This window comes from Heptranchias perlo, chromosome 3 (assembly GCF_035084215.1).
Source record: "Heptranchias perlo isolate sHepPer1 chromosome 3, sHepPer1.hap1, whole genome shotgun sequence".
In the NCBI taxonomy this organism is placed as follows: Eukaryota; Metazoa; Chordata; class Chondrichthyes; order Hexanchiformes; family Hexanchidae; genus Heptranchias; species Heptranchias perlo.
Genome location: NC_090327.1, coordinates 116,214,530 through 116,224,709, shown reverse-complemented (window position 1 = coordinate 116,224,709; position 10,180 = coordinate 116,214,530). Strand labels below are relative to the sequence as shown.

At 38.5% G+C, this 10,180-nt stretch overlaps 1 protein-coding gene across 6 annotated transcripts in view; it reads left to right on the top strand.

Annotated features, from left to right (window-relative positions):
* Positions 1-1,451: 1,451 nt before the first annotated feature.
* The window catches only part of zhx2a (zinc fingers and homeoboxes 2a), a 76,723-nt gene continuing 67,994 nt past the window's right edge, over positions 1,452-10,180 (top strand). For 5 of the 6 annotated variants that reach the window (XM_067981637.1, XM_067981633.1, XM_067981631.1 and 2 more), the window contains exon 1: positions 1,453-1,763. The gene's annotated coding sequence lies outside the window, so the exon portion shown is untranslated. Of the gene's footprint in view, positions 1,764-10,180 lie in introns of all 6 variants that reach the window. The other variant, XM_067981640.1, reaches the window with a different exon arrangement.

Sequence of the window (10,180 nt, the reverse complement as noted above, 5' to 3'; positions counted from 1 at the left end):
ACCAGCACCAGTGAAATCATAGCACAGCAAGAGGCCAACACCAGCAGGGGGGAAATTGCAGAATAAAAGGGGGGGGAATAAAAACGAATCCCTTGGTAAACGGTTTACCTGGCTTGTGAAAAGTAGGCTACATCATCACTGTCATTTTGTCCATTAAAAAGTTTTTCACGCCATACATATACTTTGTCTTTGTTCTGTGAAATGCATTGCGGTAAAACTTTTCCACTCAGGCTTGGTTGCATAGTTTTGAAGCACAACCGAAAAATGTATAAATATTATGCCACCTCCTTAATGTGCTGAATGCTTGTTTATGTCTAAGGAGTTTCTAATGGCACATTTCTAACATAGACTGGAATAACAAAAGCAAGATCATGGCCCTTTAAATGTTTTAATTGTGCCGTGTTCTTGACCAGATGCAAAAGATCAGCGGGTGTCACTGTGAAACAGTTTGGGGCAGCACGCCTGCTGTTTGGAGTTGGTGATGTGTGTCATTTCCTCTCCGTCATGCGGAATCCCCTGTGTTTTTTTTTAAACTACAGGGCTTTCCCCGGCCGTAGATCTCACTCCAATCTTTCATCGGAAAGCCTTGATGTCAGATTCAATAAGCATGTGAGGAAGAGCTGCAGGAATAAAAGGCCACTTCGCTTTTGGTGCTCAATGAACTGGTAAGTTCACCCATCGGGCACAAATTAGTCACTGGAATGCTAAAGGAAACGTCAGTACATCTTCAGGTGTTTTTATTTATTTATGTTGAAGCAGATGAAAACATACCTCTGACCGCCACATCCAGGGTAAATAAATCTTAACGGTCCCATTACTATGTTTTAAACCACGCAGAAATTGAACTTTCTGTAAATGTCACTTATTTTTTTTCAATTCAGCTGCATCTCAAATCGGAATGAAACATCTTATTTCCACAGTACAAATACTATTTAAAAACCTGGGAAGGAAAAAGTAGAACTAGCAGAACTCGACAAACCAAACGATAGCGCGAAATGTCGGATTAACAAACCATTTTAACAAATCTAGTTGCATCAAAACTATCATTGCACCCCGTACCGTGATTGTTGCATTTTATATACACATATTTATTTCCAAATGTTAAAAACCTGATGTGAAACGGGTAAAAATGCGACTGGATTAATTAGTTGAATTCAATGCAAAAAAAAAATGCCATAATTTAAATAATTATCTTATTCCAGGCCGTCGATCTGAGAATTAAAATTTACAAAGAATAAGAAAAGTGCATCACCGGTTTTGACATAACTGTTGCTTGTTAAAAATCTGGTTTTTTTAATATATATATATACATATTTTATTTTAAACACCGCCAGCAGTATTAAGGACACGTGGTCAGTATCAACAGTTCACTCAAGAAGGGGAAGAGAGAGAGAGAGAGAGAGAAAAAGACACAGCAGATCCCACCTCGGACCAAGGTTCATTTATGGATCGGGACTCGCTTCTGGAGAGAGAGAGAGAGAGAGGAACACGAACACACACATACACACACACACACCCCCCCACAAAAAAAAACACAATCAAAACAAATTCTCCGCGGGAAAAAAAAAGAGGCTTCTCGTATCGTATGCAAATAGTGGTGCTGACGTTCGCGATCATGTGCTCCGGCGTATCTCCCCCGTCCGAGGCTTTCTTCTGCCTCTTTTTTCGATTTTGCTACATTTTCGCGTTCGATTCATTGTAGCGAAGGAAGAGTTACCCCGGCGGCGCGTCCTCTCTCCTCTCAGGATCCCACAGCACACCAGGTAAGAAACTTTAACCCTCCCTTTCCACTCCTCCTCCTCCTTAGAGAGAGAGAGAGAGAGGAGGGAGGGGGGAAAAAAAACACATCATCTCTTCAGGTCGGGTTCGCCTACCGCAAACACATACACACCACACACACACACACACACACATATATATATATATATACAGAGAGAGAGAGAGAGAGGAATAAAATCAACTTAAACATGTCTCCGATTGCCGATGTCGTAAGTAGGGCGAAACATGGCGTCCACAGCTTTTTCCCGATCTCGACACGGGCGATATGTTGTTTTAAAAGTGTTTTTTCCCCCCCCCGCCGGCCACCCGCTCCTCGTCGCGCCAAGATCTTTTCGGTTGTTTGAAAGGATTTGTCAGCCGGCGCTTTATTTGTTTTAAAAAGTGTGAGGTAGTGTGTGTGTGTGTGTGTGTGTGTGTTTTTTTGGAGATATGTAAATGGTGCCGATGACTGTTTACCGTATTGTTAGCAGGAAATGCGCGATCTCGGTTGGACTGGGGATGGGGAGGGTGGTTGGTGGTGGCGGGGGGAAATGATGCTGCTGATCGTTGCACTCTGATTCGGGGATGGAGGCCGTTTGCTGCGGCCTGATCATGTTTTGGTTTTAAAGGACTCATCCGAATCTAATCGGTAAATAAAATCAAACGGTATCGATTGGTCAGAGATACGAGTTGGGTGTCCGGGCTTCTCGTTTTTGAGAAAGTACCACCTGGGTTTGAAAGGAGACAGAAACTTCAAAGGTGTGTGTGGGGGTCGGAGCACAGTTAGTTCCCGTTTGGCTTTTGTTTGCTTTTTGCGTGGGATTTAAATTTCCCAAACTTCAGTTTAAAGAGACAGCGCCTCTCCCCTCCCCCCTCCTTTTAACTGTACTTATTGGGTGGCATCTAAACAACCCTCCCTTTCCCCAAAGCCTCCCAAAATCAAAACCAGTACTTTTACTCTCACTTATTTATCTCGACATTACCGTAAAGATCAAGTCAATTACGATTGAGTTCAGTAAAAGATTAAGTTCCATGTTTAAAGATCTGATTGTAGTCATATTGTTTTTTTTCTCGCCCATATTATACGTTCATATGTTTGAAATACAGTAGTAAACAATTTTACAACACCAAGTTATAGTCCAGCAATTTTATTTTAAAATTGCTGGACTATAACTTGGTGTTGTAAAATTGTTTACAATTGTCAACCCCAGTCCATCACCGGCATCTCCACATCATGAAATACAGTAGGTCACCTATGTAATACCTCCTGAGGATTTGAAACCCATTGCCATTGAATCCCGAAATGTACAGGTACATATGGGTTACTGATAATGAGCAGATTTGGTGTCTTTAAAGCTTGTTGTGAGGCCTTTGGGCATTGTTGTGCTCAGAGAACAGAGCAGTGCTCGGATGCCAATCTGTGTTTTAACAAGACTTTGGCTTTAGAGAACACTGAAACAGAGAAAGGTGTTTATTTTCAAGAGTGGGCACACAGAAACAGTTTTTGAAATACTGAGTGTCCTTCATGGGTCTTAATGATAACAGGGAGGCTTGGTTAGTCTTAGAATGTGCAGATTGTTGTTTTCTGAACACGTGAAAATAATTTCAAAACCATATGGACTATATGAACCCTATAAGCAATATAGTAATATTGCTTTATCCTGCTTGCTTGGCCACAAGCTTTTAGCAACTCAAAATCATGTTGCATAACAATAGTTATACAAACCATTAAAAAAATGAATTGTAGATGAGAACAAAAATATTGTAAAATTATGTTCTGATGATTTATGCAGAACAAATACTTGTCTCAGATCACTGCCCCCGTTTGCAGAGCAGGTCTTTGTGGAACTTTCCTTCCACCCCGTGTTTTGACAGTGCATTGTAACCCTTAAGTGCGGGGTGCATTGTGTAAATATATCAATATTGAATTTATAGTATTTTCTTGGCCATTTTGAGGTGCAGTTCTGCCAAAATTAAATTTTACTGCTTTTAAGAAAAAGTACTGTTACGGTTTTACAATTTTTTTTTTAAAAAATGGTGTGATCGTTTGTTGAGTTTGTAAGAGGCCTGTCACCTTGGAACTGAACCAGCATGGGGAGCAACAGTTGCACTTTCCCCAGCCACAGTTACTCTGTTGTTACACAGGGATAGATGAATAGACTGATGGCCACACTATCTTTATATCTGGACATGGATGAGTACAAAGGCTGACAGGATAGCTATTTTCAGCTGCATTAAATTCAACTTTTATATTTTAAAAAGCAAACATTTGGTGCTGATGTTGAAAGTAAGGATCCTTCATTGAAAATACTGCTGAAGTTTTGGGTCTGGAATGCATTTCCAAATGTTTTAACTAGATGATCTCTTTTGCTAAGAGACTGAATGAAAGAGATTAATTGAATTTAAAGGGTTTCAAATAAGTGGCAGATAAGGACAGACATAACAATAAGGTCCATACAAAGAACCTGGACATGCTGCTGTGTTTTTTTCCATGTCTGCTTTTTTGGTTTTAAAGGAAGACAGAGGACTAGACAGAGGACTAAACCTGCAGGTGAGAGGGCGATTCAGGGGAGTTCTAACTCGGAAAAATAAATCAAAGGTTACTTCAATCTAATCCAAGTTTAAATAACATTTTTTTCTTTCTAGTCTTGTTTGTAATGGTGAACTACAGCAAAATCTGGTTCAGAATTCAGCAGTAGAAATAAATGTATGCTGTTCACAACTGGCCCAAATGTAGCTAAAATATACTCTTTATAATATCTGGACAAAATGCACATTTTGCAACATAGGGAACTAAAAGGTTCTGAATATTAAATGTCATGCAAAAATTATTTAATTTTTAGTGTTTCAAAAATTATCAAATATTTTTGCTGCTCGAGTGTCTAGCTGTGAACAAATGTATGTGAATATTATATGTCATTTGGGAATTTCTGGTGTGTTATGTAACTCTACATGTGCAAGCATGGATTCACTTCTGATTAGGGTGATCTGAGTTTAATGTACCCATCTAGTGTTTACACTGTTTGCTGTCCCTGAATCAATTTGTGTACCAGGTGGTATTGGATTGCCAATTAAACTTTTATTCTGGGCTCTCCTTCACTTTAGAAAACTTGGATTAAATTTGTATGCAGTATTTATCTTGGATTTGTAAGCATTATATTCTGAGTTTTAAAAAAAATCAGTAAATGGCTTCACATTGTTTACACTAAGAGTTTCATTACAAATTGGCTGTGCATTCACAACATGAATTTGTAGCTGTATGGTGTGAATTGGGGGCTTAGTTCAAGTTCTGGCTGGAACAAATGTGTAGCTTTCTGGTTGAGAGCAAATGGAAGACATCCCATCTGAAAGGTTTCATAATCTATAAACTCCATATTTGCTGTTTTTGAATATCCTTGACAATATCAGGTATTTCTACTGAAAACAAACTTTATGGTGATAAGCAGTAAAAATGGGGGGTTACTTTGTGTGTTTATATCTGGTTTGGGGTTGTTGAGGGTGTGGCAGATGGAATGAAACCAAAGCAAGATACAAGGTTGTTAGCCCTGCCTTCTGTTTCCTCACCTACAGTGTATTTTCTTAAACTGTAATTAACTACTCTTGCAAAAGTAATTTTGTTTCTTTTAATGAAGGTAAAGCCTTTCAACTTTTGTAAACATTTCCCTGTTTTCTAAAGAAAGCTGATGCATTTGTTTCATCATCTTCATGCTGCTTGGTGACTAACACTTCCTGCTGAAATGATTTGTGTGAATTTATTGAAGCTCGAAAAGGGTCAGGGTGTTGATGTCATTGCTTTTGCAAAATCTGGAACCTGAGCTCTAAGGAATGGGTTTTATTTTTTATATTTGTGGCCATCCCACAACTCTGTAAATACATTCCCAGCAGTTTATCTTTGGACAAAATAGGGCAAGACTTGGAGTTGATTCTTCCTCCTTTTAATAAACTTGTTCTCTGCTTCTCCTCTCCGTAACTCTCAATATTTCTATAAGTCTCAATTTTGTAGATTTTTTCGTATTCAGTATCAGGGAGTCCAAAGACAATATCATTCCTCTTCCCCCTCCCCCACTTCTTAGACATGCTTGCTGGGCTGTGGCCATCTCTGTACTTGGCCTTCCTGAAACATTTGTCTACAGTGCTTTTATTTTATATAACATTCAAATGTGCTAACAATAGGTAACTGAGGATGACTAGCCATGACGATCTGAATGTACTCACGTTGTCGTTGTTGAAAACTGAAAGTATGTTAATTAGTAAAGACATTTTTTAACTACAGTAGTGGCATTATTGCATTTAAATGATTTTATTTTTAAAAGTCAGGATATGAAATAATTTTGGTGCTTTTTTTCCTACTTTATAAGAAATTTCTAGAAAATTCTTTTGCAGAGGTTGTGTGATAGAAAAACTTGTTTTATTTTAAAAGCTGAAAAGGGTTTTCAGTACTTAAATGGTAAAAATAAGGTTTCTCTCTCTTTCCTGCCGTACCAGTTTAGCTATTTGTTTCACTGCACCCGGGGCTCTTCAGCTGACCCTTTTTAGTTCCCTGCCTAAGAACTCACTAAACCCACCTCGGGTGTAGCAGGTACGCTGTCATGTTTTTCAATGGCTCAGAAACCTGTCGCTTAAGTATGAAGTCATCTCTTTACTGGTACAGTTTCACCCGATCTGCTCATGGGTTTCACAGCTTTACATCTACACAACCTTCATCTGCAGTCTTATAACTGCAGTTTTTCAAAAAAAAAATTCTGAGCTGCTGAAAACCAGTTTCTGTCTCAACTCACCTGCCTGCATCAAGCAAATGGTGAGGCTACAGATAACATTCTTACATCTTAATTTGTACCAGTAAAAACTGTCAACTTCCATTAGTTCTCAAAGATGCACACTGGGTGTCGAAACATTACCAAGTAATTTACATAAATATAACTGTACATTTAGCATAAATCAGAGCCACCCCTATTAATAAAATGATTTGATCTGAGATCTTTCATCAGCTGTTTAAAATAAGTCTTCAATTTTTCACAATTTCTGAGGGGAAGAAATCCAAATGAACATTCAGGTTTGCTGCTATTAGTGCTAGGAGTTTTAAGACGGCTGATGAATGAAAAGGGGATATTGTGTACTAGGTTGTGTGGGTTTAGATAGTTTCAAATTACAGTACATCTATTGTTGCCTTGACAACAGGCACACTAAAGCTTTACTCCCGGTGTTCTTTTCCTAATAAAAACACTGCACAAAATTTTACTCTCAAATTGCCTAAATAATGCTTTTTGGACAATTCCATAACTGCCCATGGTTAGTAACACATAACCTCAATGTTCTCTGTTTATAGTAGATCATTATGGCCCAAGCTGAACCACCTTGTTTCATTGTTTCAGAGCTCAATAATTTGATGCACTGTAAAGGCTTGTCATAGTTTAGTTCTTGAAATATGGCACTGTTAGTAAACTATTCCGTGACTTGCCTTTTTATCATTTTTGTATTTCAAATTTATTTTTGCAACTTCATGATGCAACCCCTTACCCTAGGGGTTCATATGGAACTCTTGTAACAGGAATCAAAAGGTCTAATTCCTTTGTGCTAAGGGGGAGAGATGTAGAAGAGAGAGACTTTTTTTGCAGCAATGGTGTAAGCGCTAATCTGTCAAGTCAATTAAACTACTTCCTTTGAAAAACCTTATTGTGGCATTTAGAAACCAATTTAATTCCAATAGGTCTATGTCAGTACATTTTTAATGAGGCTTGTATTCAGGTCTTGGTGTTAACAATGGCTATATATGAGTAATGGCTTCAATAGGTCATCTATGTCATTGAATTTATTTAGTAAGTGGATCTCCTTCATGGCGTTGCTCACAGTATGTCAGAAAACGTGCCATAAGGACTTGAACATTATACCATTTAATGAATAATGTATTTTTTTTGCTGCTGCTAAGGAGGAGCTTTTTGTAACTTGGCCTGCACTTTTTTAAAATCAGATGGTCTAATTGATGTAAAAAGGCACATCCTGAGGTTCATTAGAGCATAATTCCTCTTGGGTATATCCTGAAATCAATTAGAGCGTAATTGTTTTTCTATAACATGGCAAGTGCTTGTAAATCTGCCTCTTCTCCAAGGTCATAACAAAATACCAGGAAGCGACTGACTCTTTGCAACAATCTTTTTTAAGAAAAGTATAAAGGTAAAACAAAGTGTCCCAGACACATGCTTTACACAATATTTTAGATAGATAGCTTCGGATCAATTTAGGAAGAATCTTTGGCCCAACTGTTTTCATCAAAAGTGAGGTTCTTCGCTGACAATACCAGTGTTCAGATCTATTCATAATTCATCTGATAATGAAACAGCCTCCAGCGGGACCTGGACAACATCCAGGCTTAGACTGAAAAGTGGCAGGTAATGTTCATGCTACCTAAGTGCCAGGTAGTGACCATCTCAAACAAGGGAAAGCCCAGCCATTTCCCCCAATCTTCAACAGCAAGGCCATCACTGAACCCCCACCATCAACCTCTTGCGGGGGGGGGGGGGGCGTCACCACTAATCAGAAACTTAATTGGACCAGTCATATCAACACCGTGGCTATAAGAGTAGGGTAGAGGCTGGGTACTCTGTGACGAGTGGCTTACCTCCTGACCCATCAAAGCCTCTCCACCATCTACAAGGCTTGTCAGGAGTGTGGTGGAATAATCACCAGGATGGAAACAACTGCAACAACACACAAGAAGCTTACCACCAACTAGGGCAGAGCCGTTCTGTTGATCGTCCCCAATGCCACTGGACTTGGTATCCATCCCTTCTACCATCAGCACACACTAGCTGCAGTACGTACGATCTAGAGGATGCACTGCAACAACACACCAAGGTTACATCAAAAGCACTTTCCTCTCTTGTGATCTCTTCCACTAAGAAGGACAAGAGCAGAAATTTTATGGGAACACCATCACCTCCAGGTTTCCTTCCAAGTTATACACCACCCTGACTTGGACATTTATCGCTGCCATTCCTTCAGTGAATCAGTATCCTTGCATTCCATACCTAACGCCATTGTGAGAGCACCATCATCACAGGACTGCAGCAGTTCAAGGAGAAAGCCCACCTTCTTAGGGCAACTAGGGATGGGCAATAAAACGCACCCTTCCCAGCGACACCCATGTCCTAAAAACAAAATCATAAAAGGCAACATTCTACTGAACAATCTGATTTTAGAGAGGTTAAAAGTGAACCTGCTCCTATTGCGTTGTGCCAGTATCACCTCACTCCATCACTTGCTCATCACGCACCTTGGCAACATGACATCCCTTTCAAAAATAATGAAATCAGCCTTTTCTCTCTCAAGTTCTGCGACAAACATCTTTCAGATTGAGATTGTATAATTGGGTGTAAATTACTTATTAGGATGTAGGACAAGCTGTCAGATGTTTATAGCTATGATTGTGGAAATAAATTTTTCAGTACAAATGCATTATAGAGAAAATTGATTTAATAATTCAGATGAACTAAGAAATTGATGTATTTATGTAATATGTTATAAATGGTGCTATTAAGACAGTGCTCCTTTTATGTTTGCTTACTTCACATCTTAAATAGTCCAACGGTACCTTTTTTGTTTAAAAAAGAAAGTTGCGCTATCTTAGGTCATTAAATAGTATATTGTCTTCTGTTTCAAGTTAATTTATTAGTCACTTAAAAATTGACATTGTTGCAGCCAAGTCACAATCAGAGGAAGTGTATAGAGACTGTTAGTTAGAAGTCTTTTTAATGTATTCCATTGACCTGACATTGACTGGAAGTTGATTTGAGAGGGAAATTCCAACTTCAACAAGCCATTCCAGTCTTTTAACATTCATTTTAAAAAGTGTAAAACTATCTTTATTCTAACGCACTGGGAAAAAGGCAATGCTGTCTGCCAATCCTTTCTAGTATGTTTTTCCTTCTTGATTTTTTTTTTCATGGTGTGGAGTCTTTATTTCTCTCCCCTCACTCTTCCTAAGTGATTTGTGTTGCATTATCTTCCTTCACCAACTATTTTTCTCTTTTTATGTGAAATTGCCATGATAGAAAAATTATGATTGTACTGGGTTGGTTTAAATTCTGTAAGGTGTTTAGAAAATCACAACAGAAGGGATTGATCTGTTCTTTTTTAGAAATCATATTTTATTGTATTTTCTGTAACAGACTTTTTCAACCATCAAAAGAAAAATTACAATAATCATCAATGGAAAAAAAGAGAAAGGAAAGGGAAGCCACATTTACATTTTGTAGTTTAGATTGAAGTGCATTACCAGTTGAAGGTAAATTGATTGGAAGTGGAAGTGGACAGATTAAAGGTACAATGTACTTTGTAGTCACAATGTACTTTTACTATGGTAGTGTGCTTGCTGAGCAGTTAGTGGTTGCAGTGCTAGTATTAAGAGACCCAAGTCTGAGTTGCA